The sequence below is a fragment of the Phodopus roborovskii genome, unplaced genomic scaffold, assembly GCF_943737965.1.
Source record: "Phodopus roborovskii unplaced genomic scaffold, PHOROB, whole genome shotgun sequence".
NCBI classification, from domain to species: domain Eukaryota; kingdom Metazoa; phylum Chordata; class Mammalia; order Rodentia; family Cricetidae; genus Phodopus; species Phodopus roborovskii.
Genome location: NW_026126511.1, coordinates 33,323,734 through 33,346,618, shown reverse-complemented (window position 1 = coordinate 33,346,618; position 22,885 = coordinate 33,323,734). Strand labels below are relative to the sequence as shown.

At 35.5% G+C, this 22,885-nt stretch overlaps 1 pseudogene; it reads left to right on the top strand.

Moving 5' to 3' along the window:
* The first annotated feature begins 13,402 nt into the window (after positions 1–13,402).
* On the top strand, positions 13,403–14,413 carry LOC127230456 (transmembrane emp24 domain-containing protein 2-like; annotated as a pseudogene).
* Positions 14,414–22,885: the final 8,472 nt, after the last annotated feature.

Here is a 22,885-nt window from a genome sequence, read left to right as displayed (position 1 = left end):
TTTAGAAGTAATAGACTAAACACTGTAAAAGTTAAGTATAAAATCATTGTGTCTACTTTTCAAAAACATAACCAGCCTTTGGTGAATAAATAGTCAGCTAATCTGTTGGCTTGCAAAGTATTTGGAACTTTTCTGTATGAAAGAAATATAATTATATATCATTATGCTTAAAGGAACCCAATGATAAGAGAGATTTTGAGCACTATATACATGAATCTATTTTCAACATATATGCTATAACAGAATTAACAGTTCCCTCTCTCATCACATTAACACTTCCATTTTAGTGAGACAAGTTTGAGGTGCCCTTTCCATCTAGTGAATTCCTGGAGTGTAGTCTTTCCTACTAGGAAGGAGGAATTGATAGTACCAACTACCAGGGGAGAAGGCAATTCACAGAAAAATCACCATCTGATTGCAATCTCTCTCATTCTTTCCCTGAATTGGAAGGCTCACTAAGAAGAGGAATCTAACTGTGATGCTGAGAGGAACCCTGCAGTTGCACAGCCTTTCAGATGCTTACAAACAGTGCAGAAACCAACCCTGCAAACTCATGCTGAGTGAGTGAGAACATAGCTTAGTCCCTGGAAAAATCAGAAATGCCTTTAATTTTGACCTCAGTTTGTGGCTCTTACTGCTTCTGCTGCCATTGCAAGCAAAGTATCAAAGTGTGTGGTGGATTCAGATTTATATCTTATGTCTACTCAGGATTTTTCCTGGTATTTACATGCACCACATATATTCTTTGTCTCCCTTTAAAGTCTCAGCTTCTTATGTAACTTAATTAATGAGCCTATAGAAGCCTCAATTAACTAAAGGTTCTTGAACTTCAATTAAAGCACTTTCTCTACATTATTCTATTCCCTGGATCTTCCTCCTTTATAGGATTCATATTGTAGATGATGAATTACAAGTAGATTATCACTGTACTTCTAATATATTGATATCTACATTTACTGTTAAGGACTAATCTTAATCTCATGTCTTATATAAACATAAGAAAATTATTTAATTTGCCTTTCATTATAGTTTTAAATTCTATAAAAAAAATAATAGAATATTTCAAAGAACTCTAAGAGTAAATAACATGCTAATAAATGTACTGTCTCTACATATAACAAAATGCATGATTTTCAGAAAATAATGATTTAATTTTAGTATTTTTGTGAACACCCAGCATCAAGAAATTTACATAATCAGAATCTACTATGAAATAAATTTTTGTCCTTAAACAGCACTTTTTATTTGTCAATGGATTTTAAGCAAGTTCATGAACAGGTTGTTTCCTATTCACCAACTCTTTCAGCTCTAACACCCTTCATACCAGTAGCAATCTTCCCAGAACTAAACCTTTCACCATGAAGCTCCATGAATTCTCCTAATTCGAAGAGGGGCTTCTTCTAAATTTCACTGTTCTAACAAAGATGTTCTAAAGAGGATAAGCAGGAGAGACCGTTCCTATGCCTTCACACAGTAGATTGGGATTATTTTATTAAATACGTCTTTCAGTTTAGTAGTGTGTACTTCTCTATCCATGATTTTCAACATCTTTTCCAGATCTGGTGGACCCATGGGTGCTGCACATAAGAGACCTTGTGCTTCTAGTTGTTAACATTTGTTTGGTAAAATCAGAACAGAAAAGATAGGGAAATAACTGCAGGCTATCTTAACATCAATATGTACTTAAATCATAGTGTGCTATATTTTGACCACAGAATATAACTTGTTCCAGGTAAAACTCTATGGTATGCATGTCAGTCAGTAGGATCTTCTCATAGACATCCTCATTAAAAAGCTTGATATTCTGATCACAACTTTGTCATCTGTAGAACAATAAGGTTCATTACAAATATATGGCCTCTATGAGGTGTAATTTTTGATTCCTTGAGTTCTTATGAAGACTTTTCTCCAACATTTGTAATATTGAATATAGCTGCTATTTTTAGATTAAGCACATCTTTCTCCAGGGCTTGTTCATACCAACCACTACCATGCCTTCAGAGCATCAAATATTGTATAAATTAAATGTTGATTCTATCTGTCTACTTTATTTGGTGGGAACTTGAATACATTGTGGGAGACTTGTTCCTCCCTCCCTCCCTTCCTCCTCTCCTCCCTCGCTTCCTCCTCTCCTCCCTCCCTTCCTTCCTGCTTTCATTCTACATCTCTTCTTCCTTCTTTCCTCTCTCTCTCTCTCCCTTTCTTTCTTTCTTTCTTTTTTTTTTTTTTTTTTTTTTTGTTTCCTATTTTTCAAGACTTCATTACTATGTTTAGCTTTGGTTATCCTGGAAGTCACTTTGTAGACCAGGATGTTTGAAAACTCTGAAAATCAAACTGCCTCTGCATTTTGGGTGCTGAGATTAGAGGTATGCACCATCACACGATCTCTATCTTTTATTTTTTAATTACAGTATTCACCCTATTTGATTAGAATCTTGTTTTAGCATGTAAATTTGTATATTATAGATTCTAAGAAAGTAGGAGCTATTGGTGTTACTATACCTACTATACCTATCACAACATTCATCTTTTTATAATATTTATTGTCCATATTCTATCCAATAATAGTGTAGAAATGTTTTTTATATTAAAAGATAACTATCAAGAGCATTTCTAGCTAATTTAGAAACAAAATACCTCAAACTAACAGCAAGTGAATGCATAATGCTATATTTATAATGATCCTTGATATATAAAAATTTTGTTATTTTTTTCCCTCCATTTCAGGTTCTGGTGATTCTAGGATGGTTTCTCCCCTGAATTATTACATACTTATAACTACATGTAAACTATGAACATAAAGGTTGGTGTTGTAACTTAGTGTAGAGTTTTTGCCCAGCATATATAAGACCCTATGTTCAGTCAGTGGTACTGCAAAAAATCAATCAATAAATAAATAAATAAAAAAACAATGAAATAAAATATAAAAACACAGTTTTAGAATTGAATTCTTCTGCTTTTGAACAGCGAAACTGAAGCTTGACCTGGACTCATATTAGTAATGGTCCTATGGTATGTAGCAGATAATCTTGGCTCCTAAAACTGTGAAATTAATATGAAATTTATAAGGCAAGCATTTAAACTGAAGCACAGCATGTATGTATTCTTTGAAATCTTCCATATTTAAGTCTAATTCTTTCTCTGAGGTACTTGTTTTACTCTTTCCAATGGTGAGTTCATCCTTGCTAAAGATCAATGATAACCAATATTTGTGGGGTGCTCATTATATGCTAACATCTGTGATAAGTGCTTGACATTGATTGCCTCATTCAGTGTTCAACTAGACTCTACAGGAAGAACACACAGTGTTTTCAAGTACAAGGATGAAATTGAGATTTAAATTAGATAATTTATCCAGAATCTTGTGGTTAGAAAGCTTTGAAAAGGATACTTAAATTGAAGTTCTTAGGCTTCCAATTCAAACTCTTTATCACTAGTAGAAGCAAGATGTAATTTGATATTTCCTTTTTTCTTTCACATTTAAATGTATCCAGTACTTATAAACTTTTATTTTATTAATTTGTGAATGTACTCATTGATGATACCCTTGAATTTATCTTGAAAAAATTAATGTTTAAATTTAGATATATGAAATTTTTGCATGAGCATTTATGTGTTTCAAAAAGGAAGTAATTATTTAATTGCTCCTGAAACCTATGTCTTTTGAATCATGAATAGGTTAATGCATGAATTCATTTCATGGAGTTTAAGTGTGATTATTCATATCAATTCTTTCTTTTATGAAGATATAAGCACTGATATAAGTACTTGTGAGAACATCTATAATTTATGTAAACAACCCCTCATAAGCAAAATAGAGTCATATTACATTTAATATATAATCTAAATATACATCAACATTTAAAGTATTAAAATTGTCGCCAGTACCATTTATTATCTAGTGGACTTCTAGAAATATTTTAAACTTCCCATGACCTTTCCTGGTCCTATAATATTTTTTTCAAGGTATTTTATTCTACCTCTCTCCCCAAATGTACATATAACTCCCAAGCTGACTTTTCCTCTGAAATGTAGCCTAATGAAGTTCAATTCAGTTGAGTTTTCTTTGCAAAGTTCAATACATGGCAAGGTCACCAAGAGCAATGAAGACAGTAGCCTGTTCATGAAATGGAAATTCCAACTTGTCTGCAGAATGAATGCAAGGGAAATGATCATTTTCCCACCTTTTCCTTCAGCAGACACCTGCCTTCTATATCCTGAATGATTTTCACTACAGACATCAAGAGAGTCTTCTTTTGTGTCAGGCTATTTAGAGATTGATACAACAATCTAGGAGATGATGTGAGATGTCATTCTGTATATGTTTCTTATACTGGTTAATGAATAAAACACTGTTTGCCAATAGGAAAGGAAGATAGGAGGGACTAGGAGACAAGGAGGAAATAGGAAGGAGTAAGGATGGCCAAGATGGAGAGTCTGGAGAAAGCAGTATGCCGGCCGGCACCCTGGTAAGAGAAATACATAGATCAGCAGAAATGGGTTAATAATTAAGACAGAGCTAGCCGATAAGAAACTAATAACTGGCCAACAGCATAATATCAAATACAGAGTCTCAGTGTGTTAATTGGGGCTGGCACAGCGGCAGGACAAGACCAGCTGCGGCGGGCGGAAAAACCGCACTCCTTACAGGGAGAAGATTTGGGTATTGAGTCTATGCCCAAAATGGTGACATCTAGGTATTGTAAGATACCCTGTCTCAACAAAGAGGGTAGAGTATCATAGAGGAAGGTCCTTTGGGCCCACCTTTACTGTCTATACGTGGAAGCACTGATAAGTGCATATGCAAAAATGAATTCTCAAATTCATAAAACCACATAATACATTCATACAGTAACATTGACTAATTAATTCAACTTATATTATAGATAGTATGCTGTCTATGGAAAGATTATTAATTTTTAGTTCAATCCTCACATATGATTTTGTAAGAATAATATAAGAAATTTCCTATGAGGAGTCCCAGGTGATTTAAAGTAATATTATAGTAAAGGAGAGAATTCCAATACCTTGACTTTTCAGGAACTCTGAGGGAGACATTTCTCCATGTCCATTACTCAGCAGGTAACCAATATACTTTCTCTCCTTTGGTTCTTAGATGCAGTACTACAATGCAAGCTTTCATTTTAATTTAGTTTCCTTCTTTGAACGTTTGAGCATCTTCACATTTTTCTGTGCTGGAAGTTCACAAGTGACTGCATTTAAAAGCAGACCTCATGAGGTTTGATCTCATTTTAACTAATTCCAACAACAAAGAACTTATGGCCAATTAAATTTATATTCTGCTGTTCCGAGGAGATATGAATTTGAAAAGGATGTTATTGAGCTGAGTACTTAGGTTACTAGCTTTGATCACAAAAGTACATGCAGATATGCCTCATGTGAAAGTAAGCTTCTGTTTTAATAGCTAACACTTAGTTTACCATCTTCTCATTTTTCCTCTGACTCCTCTGATGTGTTAAAATGCAATAACCATCAGCCTGGGAAGAGCCCCTTTGGTGACATGTGATATAACATACCTCAACACTAAGACGAAAACAATCTTGTTTCAAGAAAATGAGATTTTCATTTCCACAGAATTACTGGGCCTCCCATGACTGGCACAAATCTTAGTACTAGTTCATATTTCTTAACTGATAACTTATTAGCATATAGGACAAATATTAGTTAACAATGAAATTTTTCTAGAGACTTGATGGATATAAATTTTTAAGAAAAGTATCTGTGCTAACTTGCAAAACGTTTAGATGGGAGCTAAGTGGCAAGCAGAGAATTATAGGAGATTCGCCCAGAGGCCCCAAAATAGTGCATAAAGAACAATAGGTGATAAGTTAGAGAAACATCTCAGGGGTTTCTAGCAGTCATATAATCTACATATCAATTAACGTTTGAGACTATGTAGGCCAATAAACATGTATCTGAACTAAAATAATTCTTAAACCAAAGTTTGAGAACCCTATATTCTGCTAATGTTAAGCAGGAAGATTGATAAAAAACAAAATAATTCACATGCTATCAAAATTGTTTTAATTTTATTGACAAGATGAACTAGTCAACTTCTTGCTATTTCTTTGGTGTTGCTATAATTGAAGAAACACTAAATTAATTGCAAACATAGATTTAGAATTTTCCAGAATTACTATCTCTCTATTTCATTTTTTTTCTACAAAATGTAATGGTGTGGAAATGTTTAAAATATATTTCAAAATAAAAACTTTACGGACAATACAAAAACAAAATATTCTTTCAAAGTTCCAATACTGAATAAAAAAAATCTATTTTCTTGTTCTTTACTACAAGATAACATTGTATCTCTTCCAACCATGCTAATTTTAGCAACAGGTACATTAGAGTCCTTTAAGAATGACATTTAGATAAATATGGCCACAATGCAAAGTTGAATATGTTGTTTCATGTTGATAAGACTGACTGAATCCATCTGTGAGCTCAACTCCTCTTCACAGCGGTGGGTAAAATAAGAAAACAAAAGACAATAGGGGGGAAGAAAACATAAGACTCTATGCCACATTGTATATAAAACCAACTGAATCTGACAGTGCAATATAGTTATTCCAGTGCAGGAAAGCAATTTGGTAAAGAAGCAGACATGGGTGAGGGAGTAAATATCAAAGAAAAGAAAACCAAGAAAAAGGTTTTGATTTTAAATATAAAGATGCCTTTTCAGACAGCATTCTGAAAGTTGGGAAAACAAGTAAGCTAAATGTTAAGTGTATGTTTTTACACCAAAATAGTGGTCAGAAACCCATTAGCACTAAATGGTATGATTTTTCATGTGGCTGTTCTTCTCGAAAAACAATAACATAGAACAGTACCTTTTGACATCATTTAAGGTAAAATTTGTGGTGATTGTTAAAATAATTGTCAGCAATTTATCAAACAATGACTTAGTCAAACATAGTCATGAAAATAAATTTCAGAAGAACTGCCAAAGTGTTCAAAATAAACTTTAAAAGAACTAAGAGGATAAAGTCAATATAGCTAGCAAAAATCTGTAGAGTTTCCATACAGTGAAAACTATGTCAAAATTGTCCAATATTTTCAAACAGAACATTTGACATGCTTTGCCTATGAAGACAGATATATTGTTTGTGATATAGTTAGTGCGAGGTTAAACATCATACACGTCAGTATCATATATGCTCCCATAAAGTGTTCACCACTTTTAAATTTAATTTTTATTATATGATATTAAAATTTTAAATGAACTATACAGGCAGAAAAAATAACTTCCCTAGATATTTATTAGTTCCTACCATACCTCAAGCTTTACTACCAGGCACCTGGAGTTATCTGGTTGTACAGTAGTACTCAAAACATTGGGGCTGCTACACATCAATAACTGCAAAAGACAAGGGAGTAGAAGGCAGGGCATGATAAATGATATGAGACTAGTTTGACAAAACATCTTAAATGAGTTTTAACTACATGGCAGAGACCCAGAAAGAAGCAAACTGCCTACAGATTCTGGTGAAACAGATACTCCCCAGCCAAATCATTGGTTGCTGATCCTAGTCCCAATGTTATCTTTGTCTGAGTTTCCCCAAGACTTCAGGTCCATAGTTTTTCAGCAAGCCTAACACTCTGTTGTACTGGTACTAATATGCATCTAGAATGTATGTGATCGATCAGAAAAATGAGGAGCTTGGGCAATGTGGCGATTGGAATGGCTATACAAATTCATCTTCAATGGAGTATAGATAGAATCATATGCCCACTGTAAAGGAAATAAATGAAGGGATCAAGATAAATGATATGTAAAAGTTATCAAGATGAAGGATAAATCAAGGAAATATAAAATAAATAAAATAAAATACTGAGTAATAACTGGTTAAATAAAATGCAGTTTGTCTTTGAGAGTACTTAATTCATTTAAGCATTCATTATTTTTGCTTTCTGTTTGTTCAGAAGGTGACACAAGGCCTTAGGAAGAATGGAATTAAAGAAATCCTGCTTTAAAAGTCTGTTCTACCTCAGGAAGTTATCCTGAATTGTATGAGAAGGCTGTGAGAATTTTAAGAAGCCTTTTTATCCTCCATTCTTTTTTTATTCTTTTTTTTTTTTTTTTTTTATTTTCAAATGTCTATTGAGCCTCTCCTCTCTGCTAGGCATTGCAGTGGTACTGAAGATGAAATGGCCTAGAAGGGAAGCATATTGCAGTCTTTATGCAATTGTAGAAAAGAAAAGACATGAAGAATTTTCAATAAAATGTCATAACTAGACTGTTAAAGGGTATTGAATTGTCACAGAAATAAAGGTAAAAAGGGCATCTATCCAAAGTTAAATGGTATCCCTCCCAAATTTCTATCTCTCTGGAATTTCAGGATGTGGCTTTATTTGGAACTAAGATATAAGATGTATTTTATTATATCCTTTTATTTTTGATTTATTGACTCAGATTATTATGTAAGTGGAGCTGGCCACATGGATGATAGTCATATTGCAGTCATATTGTGTAGATGCAAGTAACTATCAGGAGTATGGCAAGAGGCATGAAAGATTTTCTTCACAGGACTGTTAGTGGGAATATGATTAGATTGAAGTGTAAGGCTCAATAATGGTCTGAAGGAATATTAAAGAGTAGATACCTTGAAGCAACTCTATTTCTTTTGCGTTTTCGTGTGGCTCTAGGACACTCAGTGGGACTACTTAGAACCCAAGGAAATTTGAAGTAAGTGGCTGTTAAAAGAAAGGAATTTTGAAATAATATTGAATAAAACATTAGAAGTTCAGAATAGAAAGAAATGTCTGGTTGAAAAACTAATTCTTATAAAAAAAAAATGGGTGATGAAGCCACTAAGCTAAGGAGAAATGTATGAAGTGAATATTCAAGGTATATGTAAAAGAGGATATGGATGTAATGTTTCATTTTTAAGGCAATTGGGAAACAGTAATTTTCATTTTTTTTCTGGAAAAATAATAAATCTTATTGATAATTTGTAAAATATAGTGGAAAGGCACTGTGTTTGCTTTAATTAAATGTGCAACTGGACAATTATTGTGAGTAGATTTCCCACCAGCCTGATCCCAGAGCTGTATCAGCCCCAAATAACGCACAGAAACGATGTATTAGATATAAAGCTGTGGGCCTGTTACTGGTGTTTCTTATTGGCTTGCTCTGTCTTAAATATTACCCCACTCTATCAATCTAAGTGTTTCCATATGGTCTTATCTTACCAGAGATAGGTTCTGGACCTTCTTCTCTCAAGTCCCTACATCTTGACTCTCCTCCCACTTCTCTCAGAATCCTCCTTGTCTCCTAGTCCTGCCAATCTTGCTTTCCTATTTGCCAACAGTGCTTTATTCATTAACCAATACGAGAAACATATTTATAGAATGATATCTCCCATCAGACAATCAATCTTACTGAAGAAATATCAACAGTGAATTTGTAGCCCAAATCCAAATGGAAGTAACCATTTAGTCAATTAGGAGTCTGCCTGTGTTAGCTAAGACTCATGGATGCATTTGAAGAACATTCATAGATGAAAAAATTTACATCTTTAACCGCTATGGTTTGAATAAATAAATAAACATTCCTGAGCTTACGTATTTGATAACTGGTTGCCAACAAATGTTTCTATATGGGGAGGCCATGTTTTTTAGATGTGGACCACTCTGGATAAAGTATATCAGTGGGGATAGGCTTTGAGAATGTGTGACCTTTCCAGTTTCTAGTTTGCTCACACTGCTTTCTGTGTGCTATTGAGATGCAACTTAATCGTCCTTGCTCTATGCCTTCCTTGCCATGTGTATTACTATTCTCTGTAACTGTAAGCCAACAAGTCACTTTTTATCACAGCAACAGAAATACAACTCATCCAGTGTCTTAGTTATTGCCACAATTCTGTGAAATAAAAACCCCGATGAAACCAATTTAAGGGTTCCGGAGTATAATAGTCCAGTTCATCATGGAAGGGAAGTCCTGGCACCAGGAGCTAGAAGCCACTAATCACATCACATCCATAGTTAAGAAGAGAGTGAGTTGTGCTATGGCTTAGCTTGCTTTCTTTTTTCACCCTGTCTAGAATTCAAATCCAAGAATGCTGTTCCTCACATTCAGGGTGGCTTTACACTTACACTTAACCTAATCAAGATACTCTGTCATGGACAAGAACAGAGGCTAAACTAGCAAATGTCTCACCTCAGGGGCATGCCCAAATGCATCTCTTCTTGATTTTACATCCTCTGGAATTGACATTCAATATTATCCAAAAGAATGGGCAAGAATTCGAATGTAGATAGCAAAAGAAAACTTTGAGGATACATAACCATTTTCATAACTGCATGCATCAGCAATCGTGTGGGGGAGATATAATTTCTAATTTGAATATATGGAACTAAAGTGCAGAATATACATATTTGAATGCATAGTTAAATGGAGGATTGTAAAGGCTGAAAGGAAGATATTGATGAAATTGTGTTGGATGTGTTGCAGGGGAAAGTTGATGACGGAAATATTAAGAAGTTTATTGTAATAATTATAATAAGTAGGAATGGCTACAAGTGATAAGGATTTAAATAGAAGGCCAGATCAATGGCATACTAATATATGAAATATACAGAACTTATTTGTTATTGGTAGTACCGATAGGAAGTGAGGGAGGGAGGGAAGGAGAGGGAACTGGGATCTATATGTAAAATAAGAATAAAATGTTTAATGAATATACCTCAAGAATAAAAAAATAAGGAAAGAAATGAAATAAAAAGATAAAAGGAAATTTAAATGGTATTCAAAAAATATAAGGATCATAAAACAGATTTCCCCTAAACTACTATCCCTGGGTTGATTTAGCTCCAACAAAAATTGATACATGAGCTTTCTGAGTTTGCTAATATAGAAACATAACAGGAATTATGGGGAATATTTTGTTTGTACAAAGTAAAAGCTATCCCATTTTCCTCTTTATCAGGATCACTTAATAGTGGAGGTGAAATTTTATTGAAAATTACATGGTTTTAGGACAATGTTATATAGAGTTAAGCAATGAATATGTTTATGGAAATATTTGCAGCGGATTTTCTAATTACTATGTTTGGAAGTGCTTTTTTAAAACATATTTCTAGGCACTAGGAAAGTTTTCAAAATCAGAAAATTTTCAATATCCTTGATGCTCAGCACTTTAACCTGGAACTTTACAAACTACCAGATATGAATGAAGGAGATACTAGGTCTAATTTTCAGACACTTCTAAAAAAAGAGAGACGGGCAGAATGTATAGGTGAAAATTAAGATGTATTTGAAGGTGTGGCAATTACCAAGGAGAAAGAAAGGTGTGATCTGACGGTGTTTGATTTCTCTGCAGGACAAGGTTAATTGCTGAGAATGAGTGTGGCAGGGAGTGGCTACAGGACTTAAAGAGGATGGTGAACTCTTTTAATAGCTCATTTAGGACAAAAAAAATATCATAAACAGAAAAGTTTGGAGAACTTTGGAAGACCCCATAATAATCCCATAGATTACTGTGCCAAAACTGTAATAGAGGTAGCAGTGATAAGATGCTACCATTAATAGGAAGCTAAGGAATTCAGGTCTAAGCCTCTGAGTTGTAGTCAGTTGTAGTTCTCAATGTTACTTAGGCTCAGTTGCTTTCCTTTGGTGGAGTATTGAATAAGGCCAGTGATCCCCCATAGTGGTAATGAAGTCATTTATTTAAACTTAAACTTTTAAAGAACTATTTTTACTTTATTGTTTTGATTATTATTTTCTTTCTTTCCTGTCACTTATCATTCTTGCTGTTGCTGTTTTATTTTGGGTGGTATAATACAATCATATCACCATTCTCTACCCTTTCATTCCTCCTGAAAACTCCCATATAACCTTTCTGGCTCAGTTTAAAATTAACTCCCTCTTTATTGATATATATATATATATATATATATGTGTGTGTGTGTATATGTATATATGTATATATGTATATATGTATATATGTGTATATGTATATATGTATATATGTATATGTATATATGTATATATGTATATATGTATATATGTATATGTGTGTGTATACATATATATATATATATATATATATATATATATATATCCTGCTCAGTCAGCATAGTATTACTAGTATACATGTATTCAGAGCTTATATTTTTGTGTTGAGTAATTAATTTTTGTGCTCTTCCCTAGAGTATGCTACTTCCACTCTCCGCACTCCTTTGTTATGTGTGGTTCTTTATGTATGGCTTTCTTCCATCCTTTTTACTATGTCTATTGTTGTTTTTGTTATTCAGAATATGTTTATTAAGTCCTGTTGGTGAGGCGTTGTTAGTATAAGTTTTGACATCTGTATGAGGCACATTCTCACAACAAATTTCTTGTTCATTTGGCCTTTAAAGTCTTTCTGTCTCCTATTAGACACTGGTCCTTAGGCATTAGGCATAGGAACTGTGATGTAGACATATCCATTGGGATTAGTCTCTTTATTTTGATTGATTGTGGTTGTTCATAATAGTCTTTATCTGGTGCAATATCTGTAGGTATAGGGACTGATATTTAGAACATAGTTATGGATGTTATTGTCTTATAAAGCAGCCATTATAGATTATCCTCCAAAATCCATGAATTCATTAGCCCTATATAGTTGGCAATGTTTCTAGTACCAGGCATGACTTACATCTCAATGAGTATGTCTTCAATCTGAGACAACTAGTATACCAGGTATTTATTACCTTTATACATTAATTTTATGTTTATTAGTAGTGATTGATTAGCTAAGTCAGTCAGGAGATTAGCTCAGAGGCCCCAAAATAGTGCATAAAGAACAATTGGTGATAAGTTAGAGAAACATCTCAGGGGTTTCTAACAGTCATATAATCTCAAGTTTGTAACTCCAGGTCCAGATATGATACTCTCTTCTGAACTCTGCAGGTTCCTACTGGTGATACACAAATATAGAGATACTCACACACACACACACACACACATATTATAAAAATAAACGAACAAAATAACTTTAAAAAGAATAATATGTTGGTATGCTTACTACCCTGAAAGAGTATATAAAGACAAATGTGGTATTTCAGTATTGGTCAAGATATGAAGATAGCTGTGAACTTCCAGTATGCATAAAAAGAAGACTCAAAAATAATTGACAGTGGTTTCTAGCTGAGTCAGTTCAAGGCAAGTGAAGATTTACCACCAATGCAAATATATAGAGAGTGCTGTTACCATTTTCCTACATTTGAAATTTGCTGATAACTAAATCTTTTGACATAAATGCACCTAATGCTTCTACTGAGACTGATTTCAGGGTAACATAGGTTTTGTAGTAACAAAAACCTGTATATTCTGGAATTGTTCCACCATGCAGAGGTACATGGGAGAGAAATAAAAAGTAGGAAAGATTTAGGCAAACCTATGTGGGCAGTGGAAACTCGGGAATATGAAAAATTATATTTTGGAGGAGGCAGCGGAGGCTGCAGCTCCGGAGGCCGCAGTCCGCGTCTCGGTTTCGGCCGGTGCCACACCATAGTGAGGCTTGCAGAGCTGTTGGTGCTTCTGGCTGCTCTGCTGGCCACGGCCTCGGGCTACTTCGTTAGCATCAACGCACATGCAGAGGAGTGCTTCTTCGATAGGGTCACCTTGGGCACCAAGATGGGCCTCATCTTCGAGGTGGTGGAGGGCGGCTTCCTGGACATCGATGTGGAGATCACAGGACCAGATAATAAAGGCATCTATAAAGGAGATCGAGAGTCCAGTGGGAAGTACACCTTCGCAGCCCACATGGATGGGACATATAAGTTCTGCTTCAGTAACAGGATGTCCACACTATGACCCTGAAGATAGTAATGTTCACCATTGACATTGGGGAGGCTCCCAAAGGACAAGACATGGAGACAGAAGCTCATCAGAACAAGCTAGAAGAAATGATTAATGATCTGGCAGTGGTGATGACAGCTGTAAAACACGAACAGGAGTACATGGAAGTCCAGGAGAGAATACACAGAGCCATCAACGACAACACAAACAGCAGAGTGGTCCTTTGGTCCTTCTTCGAAGCTCTTGTTCTAGTTGCCATGACATTGGGACAGATCTACTACCTGAAGAGATTTTTAAGTCCGGAGGGTTGTTTAAAAGGCCTTTTCCTGTTGATCCCAAATTCACCAATTCACTTGTTTGCCAAACACCTTGGTCATAATAATGTCATTAGTTTATACATTTTTATTTCTGAACGTTCATGACTTATGTTTCTTTGTGATTAATTGGTGTTTGCAAAAACCTGTTTAGGAAAGTAAGAGTGAAAATTTGAAATTTGATTGGCCTCTAATTCTTACTTGAATGCTGCCCCATTATATAGGTCCTTCTAAGAGTTCAGAGGCTATTAATGCTGTGTGGGTCTTTATTATACTTTCACTTAAGTTTTCATAATAAAATTCAGTTTGTTCCAGAAGTAGCCCACAGCCTGACTGCATTCTAGGGAGTCCCTCATCTGTGGCTCAATATCAGAGATTCATTTTGTTGAGTCATTACAGCAACAGTAATCTGAAAGGGCAGAGCAACCTGACTAGAGGGAGGTGTGTTAATGTATGCACTCATACTTTCTCTTGAGTTTGCTTTAAACTAAGGACTCATCCCAACACTTTCCCCTAAAGTTTTGTATTGAAGCTTAGAACTCAATCACCTCTATTCAAATTGACACAAGCAGCTGATAACTTAGAAGTCTGTGGAAGCCAGTGTTTTGTGTGTTGGAACAGACTGCTCTCCTTCTGTGGTGCATAGTCTGTCCATTTTTGGTACTAGGAAAATGGAATTTGCTCAAGTGGAAGCCTACATTTCTCATGCCAAGAGTGGAAGCCTCTTGGATTGCTTGCAGTGATAGGCAACCACTGTTGTTCTTTTAGTCAGTGTATTATTTGTCCTCTGGTGTTTTTCTTTTTGACACATGTCAGTTTTGTTTATAGAAAATGAAGAGACTCTCTCTCTGATGATGGTTTAATGAAAGTCGCTCTGCTCTGTGTATGGGCAATCCAGGATTATGTGATGACTGATGTCTGATAGCTACCTGGATATTTTATTTCCCTTTTAGGACCTTGTAAGGGGAATACTGCAAGTAACAAGTTTAATAAAATTAATTTAAATTTGTTATAGGTTTTCATGTTCAAGACAAATAATTTTTCAACCCTGGATGACTATCCTTGCAACAGTCTTGTTGGTAAGGTGACTTTCACCATAAGGCAGCTGTTGCATGCCAATTGTGTGTGTGTGTGGGGGGGGGATATGTGTGTGTGTGTGTGTGAAAACACTTCAGAATTGAATTAAAAGATGTAAATTTAAAATTGGTTGTGTATCTAATATGCCCCAGGTTCAGTAAATAAACAATTCTTTTTAAAAACAACAAAAAAAATTATATCCCTATAGTTTGATAAAGACCTTGAAACAAGCTACCTGACCTTTTGTCCTATATTATCCCCCCAAAAAGGGGAAGAGTTAGAATAGATCCAAGCTATGTAAACACCTTAACTAATACTCTGTAATCAGGGGTTGTGATTCTGAGGGTGCACTCCTCAGGATTTGTAAATCCTGACCCCAGAAATTTTCTCTCCATTATCCATAAATGCGAACCTCAGAGATTCACTCCCAACCCCTGACCCCACAAAACAAAGAAGGCCATTCTCAAGGTACCCTATCTATAGTACTTAGTATTTTATTGAGGAATCTGAGTTGAAGTTATCATGTCTCTGATAATCTATATTTCTGTAAAGGCCATCTTTGGCATTTAAGGGGCTCTTGCCAGCCCAACCATGGCAAATGTGGATCTGGCAGACCTTTCTCTTTTCCTGCATTCACTTTACTTGCTAAAATCCATTAGATTACATTCCTAATGCTAGCCATCAAAGACTATTCCCTTAATTGGCCCCTTCCTCCTCCTGAGACTGAGTACCAAGGTCCAGCTATCAAAGTATTGAAGTCTAGAAATTAATAGGCCCCTTTGTCTCAACTTATTAATATGTCCAATTAAAATTAAACACCTCATCTTAATACAGGGTTTCTCTTTTTACCCTAATAAGTCACCATTTTTCCTATGTACCAAGTCTGTCCTCTCTATCCAGAGGTCTTTGTTTCATTTCATATCTATCTAACAGAAAACAACTTAAGGTAGAAAAGATTTATTTGGCTGTAGTTCAAGGGAGAGAGGAACTTGAACTAGCTAGTCATACCAGAGCCACAGTTAATGTGTATATACTCATGCTCAGGGTGCTTTCTCTTTTTCATTCAGTCCATGGTCAGCCCATGGACTGGTAATCCCAGGCAAGGTCTTTTCTCTTCAATTAACTCATTAATTAACCATCTGCCCTGTCCAGATGATGCTACTTCATGTCATGTTGACAATCAAAGCTAACCATCAATTTTGTATCCAGGGAAAAATTAAAACATCTAAAAGTTAAGGAAGCTAAGAAGACTGCATCCAGTCTGTAGCCAACTTCATTGAAACAAAGCAATGGGAAAAAATTAAGAATTGGGTGGGGAGATTTGAGCCTGATAATTGGCTCTCTTTAAAAGACAATTAAGTCTTCATGCTTTACAGCAGGCTGCAGTTTCACAAGTGAGAGGAAGGCACCTGCTGGGAAACAATGATAGGAGCTCTGTCTTCTTTGGTGATTAAAGCTTAAGGAGATGATTTTCAGGCTTCAAGAAAGAAATTTCTGGGCTATAAAAATGCTTATTCTTTTAATAAAAGAAAAGATTTTGTTCTCAACAGGACAAAGACACAATTCACAAGGACGGTGTTTCTCAAGTAAGTGTTCCAAGAAGAAAGGTCAAGAACCTATGTCAGAGAGAAGATAGTACAAGGTGTAGTATAATTGAGAGGCATGTGAAGGTCTCCCTGGTCAGTAGCCACAGGGAAGTACTTTGCTAGTGTCTAATAACATTTTCAGATTCATTAAAATGCAGTATATCTTAGATTTTGCTATTTTGATGTAAAATTGCATACCAGTTTGCTGTAAACCAAGAGGATATTTTTTCTTTCTACTGAATTCTAGTGCTCTTATAAATAAAGTCAAATGATATTTTCTTTTCCTTCAGTTTTCATTAGTTAGTTTGCTTTTGTTTTCCAATCAGGGTTTCTCTGTGAAGCTTTGGAGCCTGTACTGGAACTGGCTTTGTAGACCAGGCTAGCCTGACAGAGATCTGACTGCCTTTGCCGCCCTTGTGCTGGATTTAAGGGTGTGTGCTACCACCATCTGGCCAATGCTATTTTCAATCTGGATTCTTAATATAGCCATACTTGTCTCCTCTTTCTTCTTTTAAATCTTTTCTGATACAGTACATATCCATTGCAGTTTCCACTCTCTCTACTCCTCCCATGTATCCCTGACATCCTCTCTCCCCAGATCCTCTTCTCTGTTTCAGAAAAGAGCAGGCATTTAGTTATATCAAATATATATGAAGTAACACATTAAAATAAGTGTAGGAACAGTAACTACCAAACTTGATGAATACTCTAAATTGTATCTCTGTTTGCTTGTTTTTTGTTTTGGATTTTTGATAAGAGAAGAAACTAAAGTTTGGTGCTACACTGAGTTGTTGGTGTACCTGAGAGTTTGGGCATGCCAAATATTATGATTTAAATGTATTGTTTTAAATTTTCAAACAATAAATTACAACATTTTTGTAGAAATGAAAGTTTGTTTTTATAGTTTTTTTGTGCTAAGTCTTCACTGATTTTCTTCAAAGAAATCTCTCATTTTTGTTTAATGAAAGGTTGTATGTATTGTTTCTTTGATGATTTCCACACAATTTTCTGTTATCTAATTCTGTGTCACCTTGATGAAACAAATGGTTTATTATTGCTGTGTTTATTTACTGATTTGTTCTTCTTTGTTTTCAGTTTTATTGCTATTTCAACATAAAATCAGTTCTCCATCATTCTCTAATTTTATTTTGGGAATAGTTGGGGTAGTTGTTTTGTGAAATTTTGACCTTATGTTTAACTCCCAGAAGTTCTGTGTTTACTTTTTCTCGATTCTTTTGTTGTTTGCTTGTTTCTGTGTGTAAGTTAATTCACATATGCATGTATGTGTGTGTGAGGCAAGAGGATATCTCTCTGTGCCATTCTTAGGAGCACTGTCTTCCTTTGAGACAGGGTCCCCTATTGGCTTGACTATTACAAATTAGATTAGGCTTACTATTCAAGCAATTTCAAGAATATTCCTATATTGACCTCCTAGCTCTGAGAATATAACCGTGCTTCTACATTGGCACATTTATGTAAATTTGAATATCAAACCTAGGTCTTCATTCTTTTCATGAAATCTCCTTGCCAACTAAAGCAAACTCCTTAGCCCAGATATTTACCCTTAAAATGGAATTGTCTTATGCACTGGAGCTTAGAACTGTTATTGGTAAAATATATTTCATTTTTATTTCTCTAATAACTCTGTGAGTTCAAGGCCACCAAGGGCTACCCAAGAACAAATCACTCTAAAAGAATAACGGAGCTCACACCTTTAATTAGAGCTCACACCCAGCTCTGATATACCCAGAGGTATATAAGGAAGAAGCAAAGGGTCTCATATGGCAATCAATCTACAACCACACTGAGGAGAGCATGGCAATCTGAGTAAACCTGAGCAGTGAAATCAGAAGTAGTCTAGGATTCTAAGGCTTGGTGGAGAATAGGGGCAGTCTGCATATTGCCTCTGAGGATTCATAGACAGCATATTGTCTCTGAGGATTGCACTCAGGATTCCTGGAGACAGGATCTCTCAATTCACCTGAGGCAGGGATGAGAGCTAGTGGCTGGCTGCTTTGCTGTTCTGATCTTCAGCTTGAACCCAATATCAGTCTCTGGGATTTTATTATTCAGTTGACACTAATCTCTTCCCTTTTCATTAGGTAAAGTTCATTGTCTGGAGACAAGGGTTGTTTCTTCCTCTTCCTTCTAAAATTCACTTAGGACACTGTTGTTTTGTTACTTCTGGATCCTTCCCCAGGGTGGCTTCTTCTTGGAGCCTTTGTACTTGTAGGTCTTATATTATCATTGTTTGCTGAGCCCGGGTCACATTTTTACTCCTCCATCATCTTCTAAATTTAGTTAATAAAAGATTTTACTGTTCTATCCTATTTCCATACATACAATATTTAAATGTTCTGAAATATTTTTGTAATATTAAAGAAAAATGTTATCTGGATACATTCAAATTATGATATTTCACCTAAAGAAATGTTGGTTCACATTATATTTAAACATATTATGCATTTTTTAATGTTATAGTGGATTTTGAATGTATGTACCTGCCAGCAATCAGTATTGCAACTTTGTTAATCCATGTTGGAAACACATAGTCTTCGGGGAAGCAATTGTAAGCTAGAAGATTTCTCACTGTGTATGCATATTGTAAAGTGATTAGAAAATGAGAGTGAAAAGGCAGAGAAAGAATATAAGAAACTAGGGTCATGCCATGAGCACAGCAGGCATTACTAATGCACTAGCAAAGTGGTTTTCAACCTGTGGGTCACGGCTCCTTTGTAGACTCATGATCATTTCACAGTGGCATATCAGATACCCTGCATTATGACTCAGTTGTCAGATATTGACATTATGACACATAACAGTAGCAATAGTACAGTTATAAAGTGGCAACAAAACTCATTTTATGGTTAGGGAGTCACTGCCTACATGCAGAACTATATTAAGAAGTCACAGCATTGAGAAGTTTGAGAACCTCTACTTTAGAGACCAATTGAAAGGAACTAATGTAGTCCCAGTAATAAAAACATAATTTCCCTAAAATTTGTCATATAGACAATTTTGAGGACATATGTATGGCATGTGTATACGTGTGTGTGTGTGTGTGTGTGTGTGTGTGTGTGTGTGTGTATGTGTGTGTGTGCTCTGTGGAACTCTCAGAAAGAAAGGTTTGTGATCTGATTTTTCCATGTCATACCATCTGCTTTAAATGCAAAAAAAAAAAAAAAAAAAAAAAAAATGGTGCTAAGCCATTTACACAGTGACATGGAAAGGAAGTCTTTGTGGTTTGTTAAGAATATAATTTAGGTCATGTATTAGATTATCTATGAGAAAAATAAACTCATCTTTAGACAAATGCCTGCTAGGTAGATACTGTTATATGACTACTGAAAACATTTTCCTGCATTGTTTCCAAACAATTTTTTAGGGATGTTGAGCATGAAGACAATTTTTTTCTGTAATTTAAAGTTACAAGAGATTGTTATTGAGATTGTTATTGTGCACTAAACTCATGTTGTGGGCCCCAGCACATTAGATTCAATCCAAGACTCTTATTAGTCAAATTTAACTCCCAGGTGAAAGTGCTGTGACCTCAAATGAAATCAAGATTGTAGCCCAGCAGCCCAACCTCCCAAATAGGCCATTTTACTTGCTATATTTTCCCCTTTGACATAATTCTTGCATGAAGGAAGATTTAATAAAACTTTATGCTAGCCAGGCTTATTTTGTTGTTTGAGCCAATCACTTTGGATTGCCCAGGCTGGCCTAGAATTTGCTATTCTCTTGCCTTTGGGATCCTGGGAACATATGACTGAGCAACTGTGTCTGTCTCTGCTATTTTTCTATTCTGCCTCAGTTCTCCATCTGACATGGAAGTCACTTTCAAATGGCCTGTCTTCCTTTTGGGTTTTGTTATTATTTGCTGTTTTTCCATTTTGTTTATGAAACCAAACTCTTCAGCATTGCAAGTAGTAACACTGACCCTGTTTAATGATGCTAGATTTTAACTAACTGAGTTTTTATCTGAATCATACAGCTTTCTCTAAATAAATAATTAGGCATCCTCTTGTCTACCCTTGTGGTAGCCATTGTGCTAAGACGTGTAAGACCATGCCCATCCCTCTGTTTAGGAGTTTTGTCTCTGGAAAAGTTCACAGGGAAGGCAAGCTCATCACTCACAACATGCCTACTGAAAAGCTTCACAGAATTATTTTCTGCATTCCCAGAGGTGAATGCTTCACCTGCCACACACCACTGAAAGGCATCAGCTTGCATCACAGCATCTTGACAACATGGAAGGAAGGATTCAGCTGAAAGAAGCAGAGTGCATAACATTTTAAATGTGATCTCTGAAGACTGATTATTCCTTGTCCTTGACATCCTGCCAGCATGTGGATATAACTAGGCCTGAAAATCACATGTTGCCTAGAGCCCCCATTGGCCTGTGAGAGGATAGCATGATTAACTTTTGTTCAGTTTTTATTACAAATTCTAAACTTTTGAGTCCTCTGATATGCCTTGTCATTGATGTGCCAAGTTTGGATTGTGACAGGATATCCCCCCTGACTGAAATCAAGAATATTCTATTAGAGTTTTTGGATAATAATGAAAAATTTTCCATTGTAGGATCTCAGCTAGTAGGATATATTTCTTAATCATGTAAATAAGAAAACACAGATACTTACTTTAAGAGCATTTTGATAGCAATAAATGGGACTTCCCTGGCCTGAAAGAATTATAATGTAATCACACATAAAAAATAAATAATCCCAAAACTATAAAGTCACAAGTTAAAATTGTGTTTTTCAAAAGGACTAACTTTGCTGGTGAAAATATGTCTGTTCTATATTCACTGTAATCTAGGACTTGACTGCTGTTTTTACTGCAGCTACTGTAAATGGTTTCTTTAGTACACAACAGAAATCACAACAGACTTGTTATCAAATGCAAGATAACCCTGCTTTTGTTATTCTAACATTCAAAGTGCTCACTTGATGATATTTGAAAGTCTTTTATGGGTGTTTCATGAGATACAGTTTTGAACAATACATCTCTCTCCATAAGAACATTATCAATGATAAACTGGCTTACCCTGCAGAGATCAGATTGGGGAGCAAACTGTTTCTTTCTTCTCAAAAGAAATTTTAGGCTCATCAGAGGAAGCATACAGGAAGATAAGACTCTTATTTCAGATAGAGAGAATTCTAATCAAAGCCACTAAGTTCTGACACAATGGGGAGCACTACAGCCTGCTTCATGCTGATTGTGTCCTGTCTCAAGACAGGGTCCATTTGCCGATTAAAAGATGTAGTCGATATCTCCTCCCCAAGTTTGAGGTTTTTGAGGAAGTAAACTACTGCACACTGTAGAGGAAGTTTTGGGAAATGAAAGAGTATATTCCAAACTTACAGTAAGGCATCATCTCAATTCAAGCAGGAAACTCTGTGGAGAGAAAATAGCATAGTTTTCAAAACTTTTCAATTTTATTTGCTTATTTAGTTCTGCATGAGATACCAAGAGGGAGTCTAGGGACAAGTGTAATTATAAACAATTCACTACATTGAGGCAAACTACCAGTCTTCCTTCTAGTCAAGCAGGAAGACTTGGCTGCCTCCACAAACACTCTGCCCTTCAGAGTGCCACCCCACAAGTCCAGGTTATGAGTTTCCATTGTCGGCAAAATAAAGACAAATGCAAGAAAACTGTCCCACTGCAAATGCCAACAGCTTTAAGTCAACAAAATGTCTGCGCATAGGTTTGATAAACTTTTTATAAAAAAAATAATGTAATCCAATGTTCTTCAGTAACCAGTCTTTTCTCTTCAACATCTTTTACCTGGCAAAAAGCACATACCAAATATGAGTGAGCACAAGTCATCACCTTTGTTACTGGCATGTGTAAAGGAGTAAGGTTTTTCCTCCCACCATTGCTCTGGTCCTGCCGCCTCACCAGCCCCAATTAATACACAGAGACTCTGTATTTGATATAATTCTGTTGGCCAGGGCTAGTTTCTTATCAGCTCGCTCTGTCTTAATTATCTATCCATTTCTATGTTTTTCCACATGGTCTTACTGAGAAAGGAGGAATGGCGGTTCTGTTCTCTCTAGATTCTCCATCTTGACTCCTCCTTACTACTTTTTCTTTCC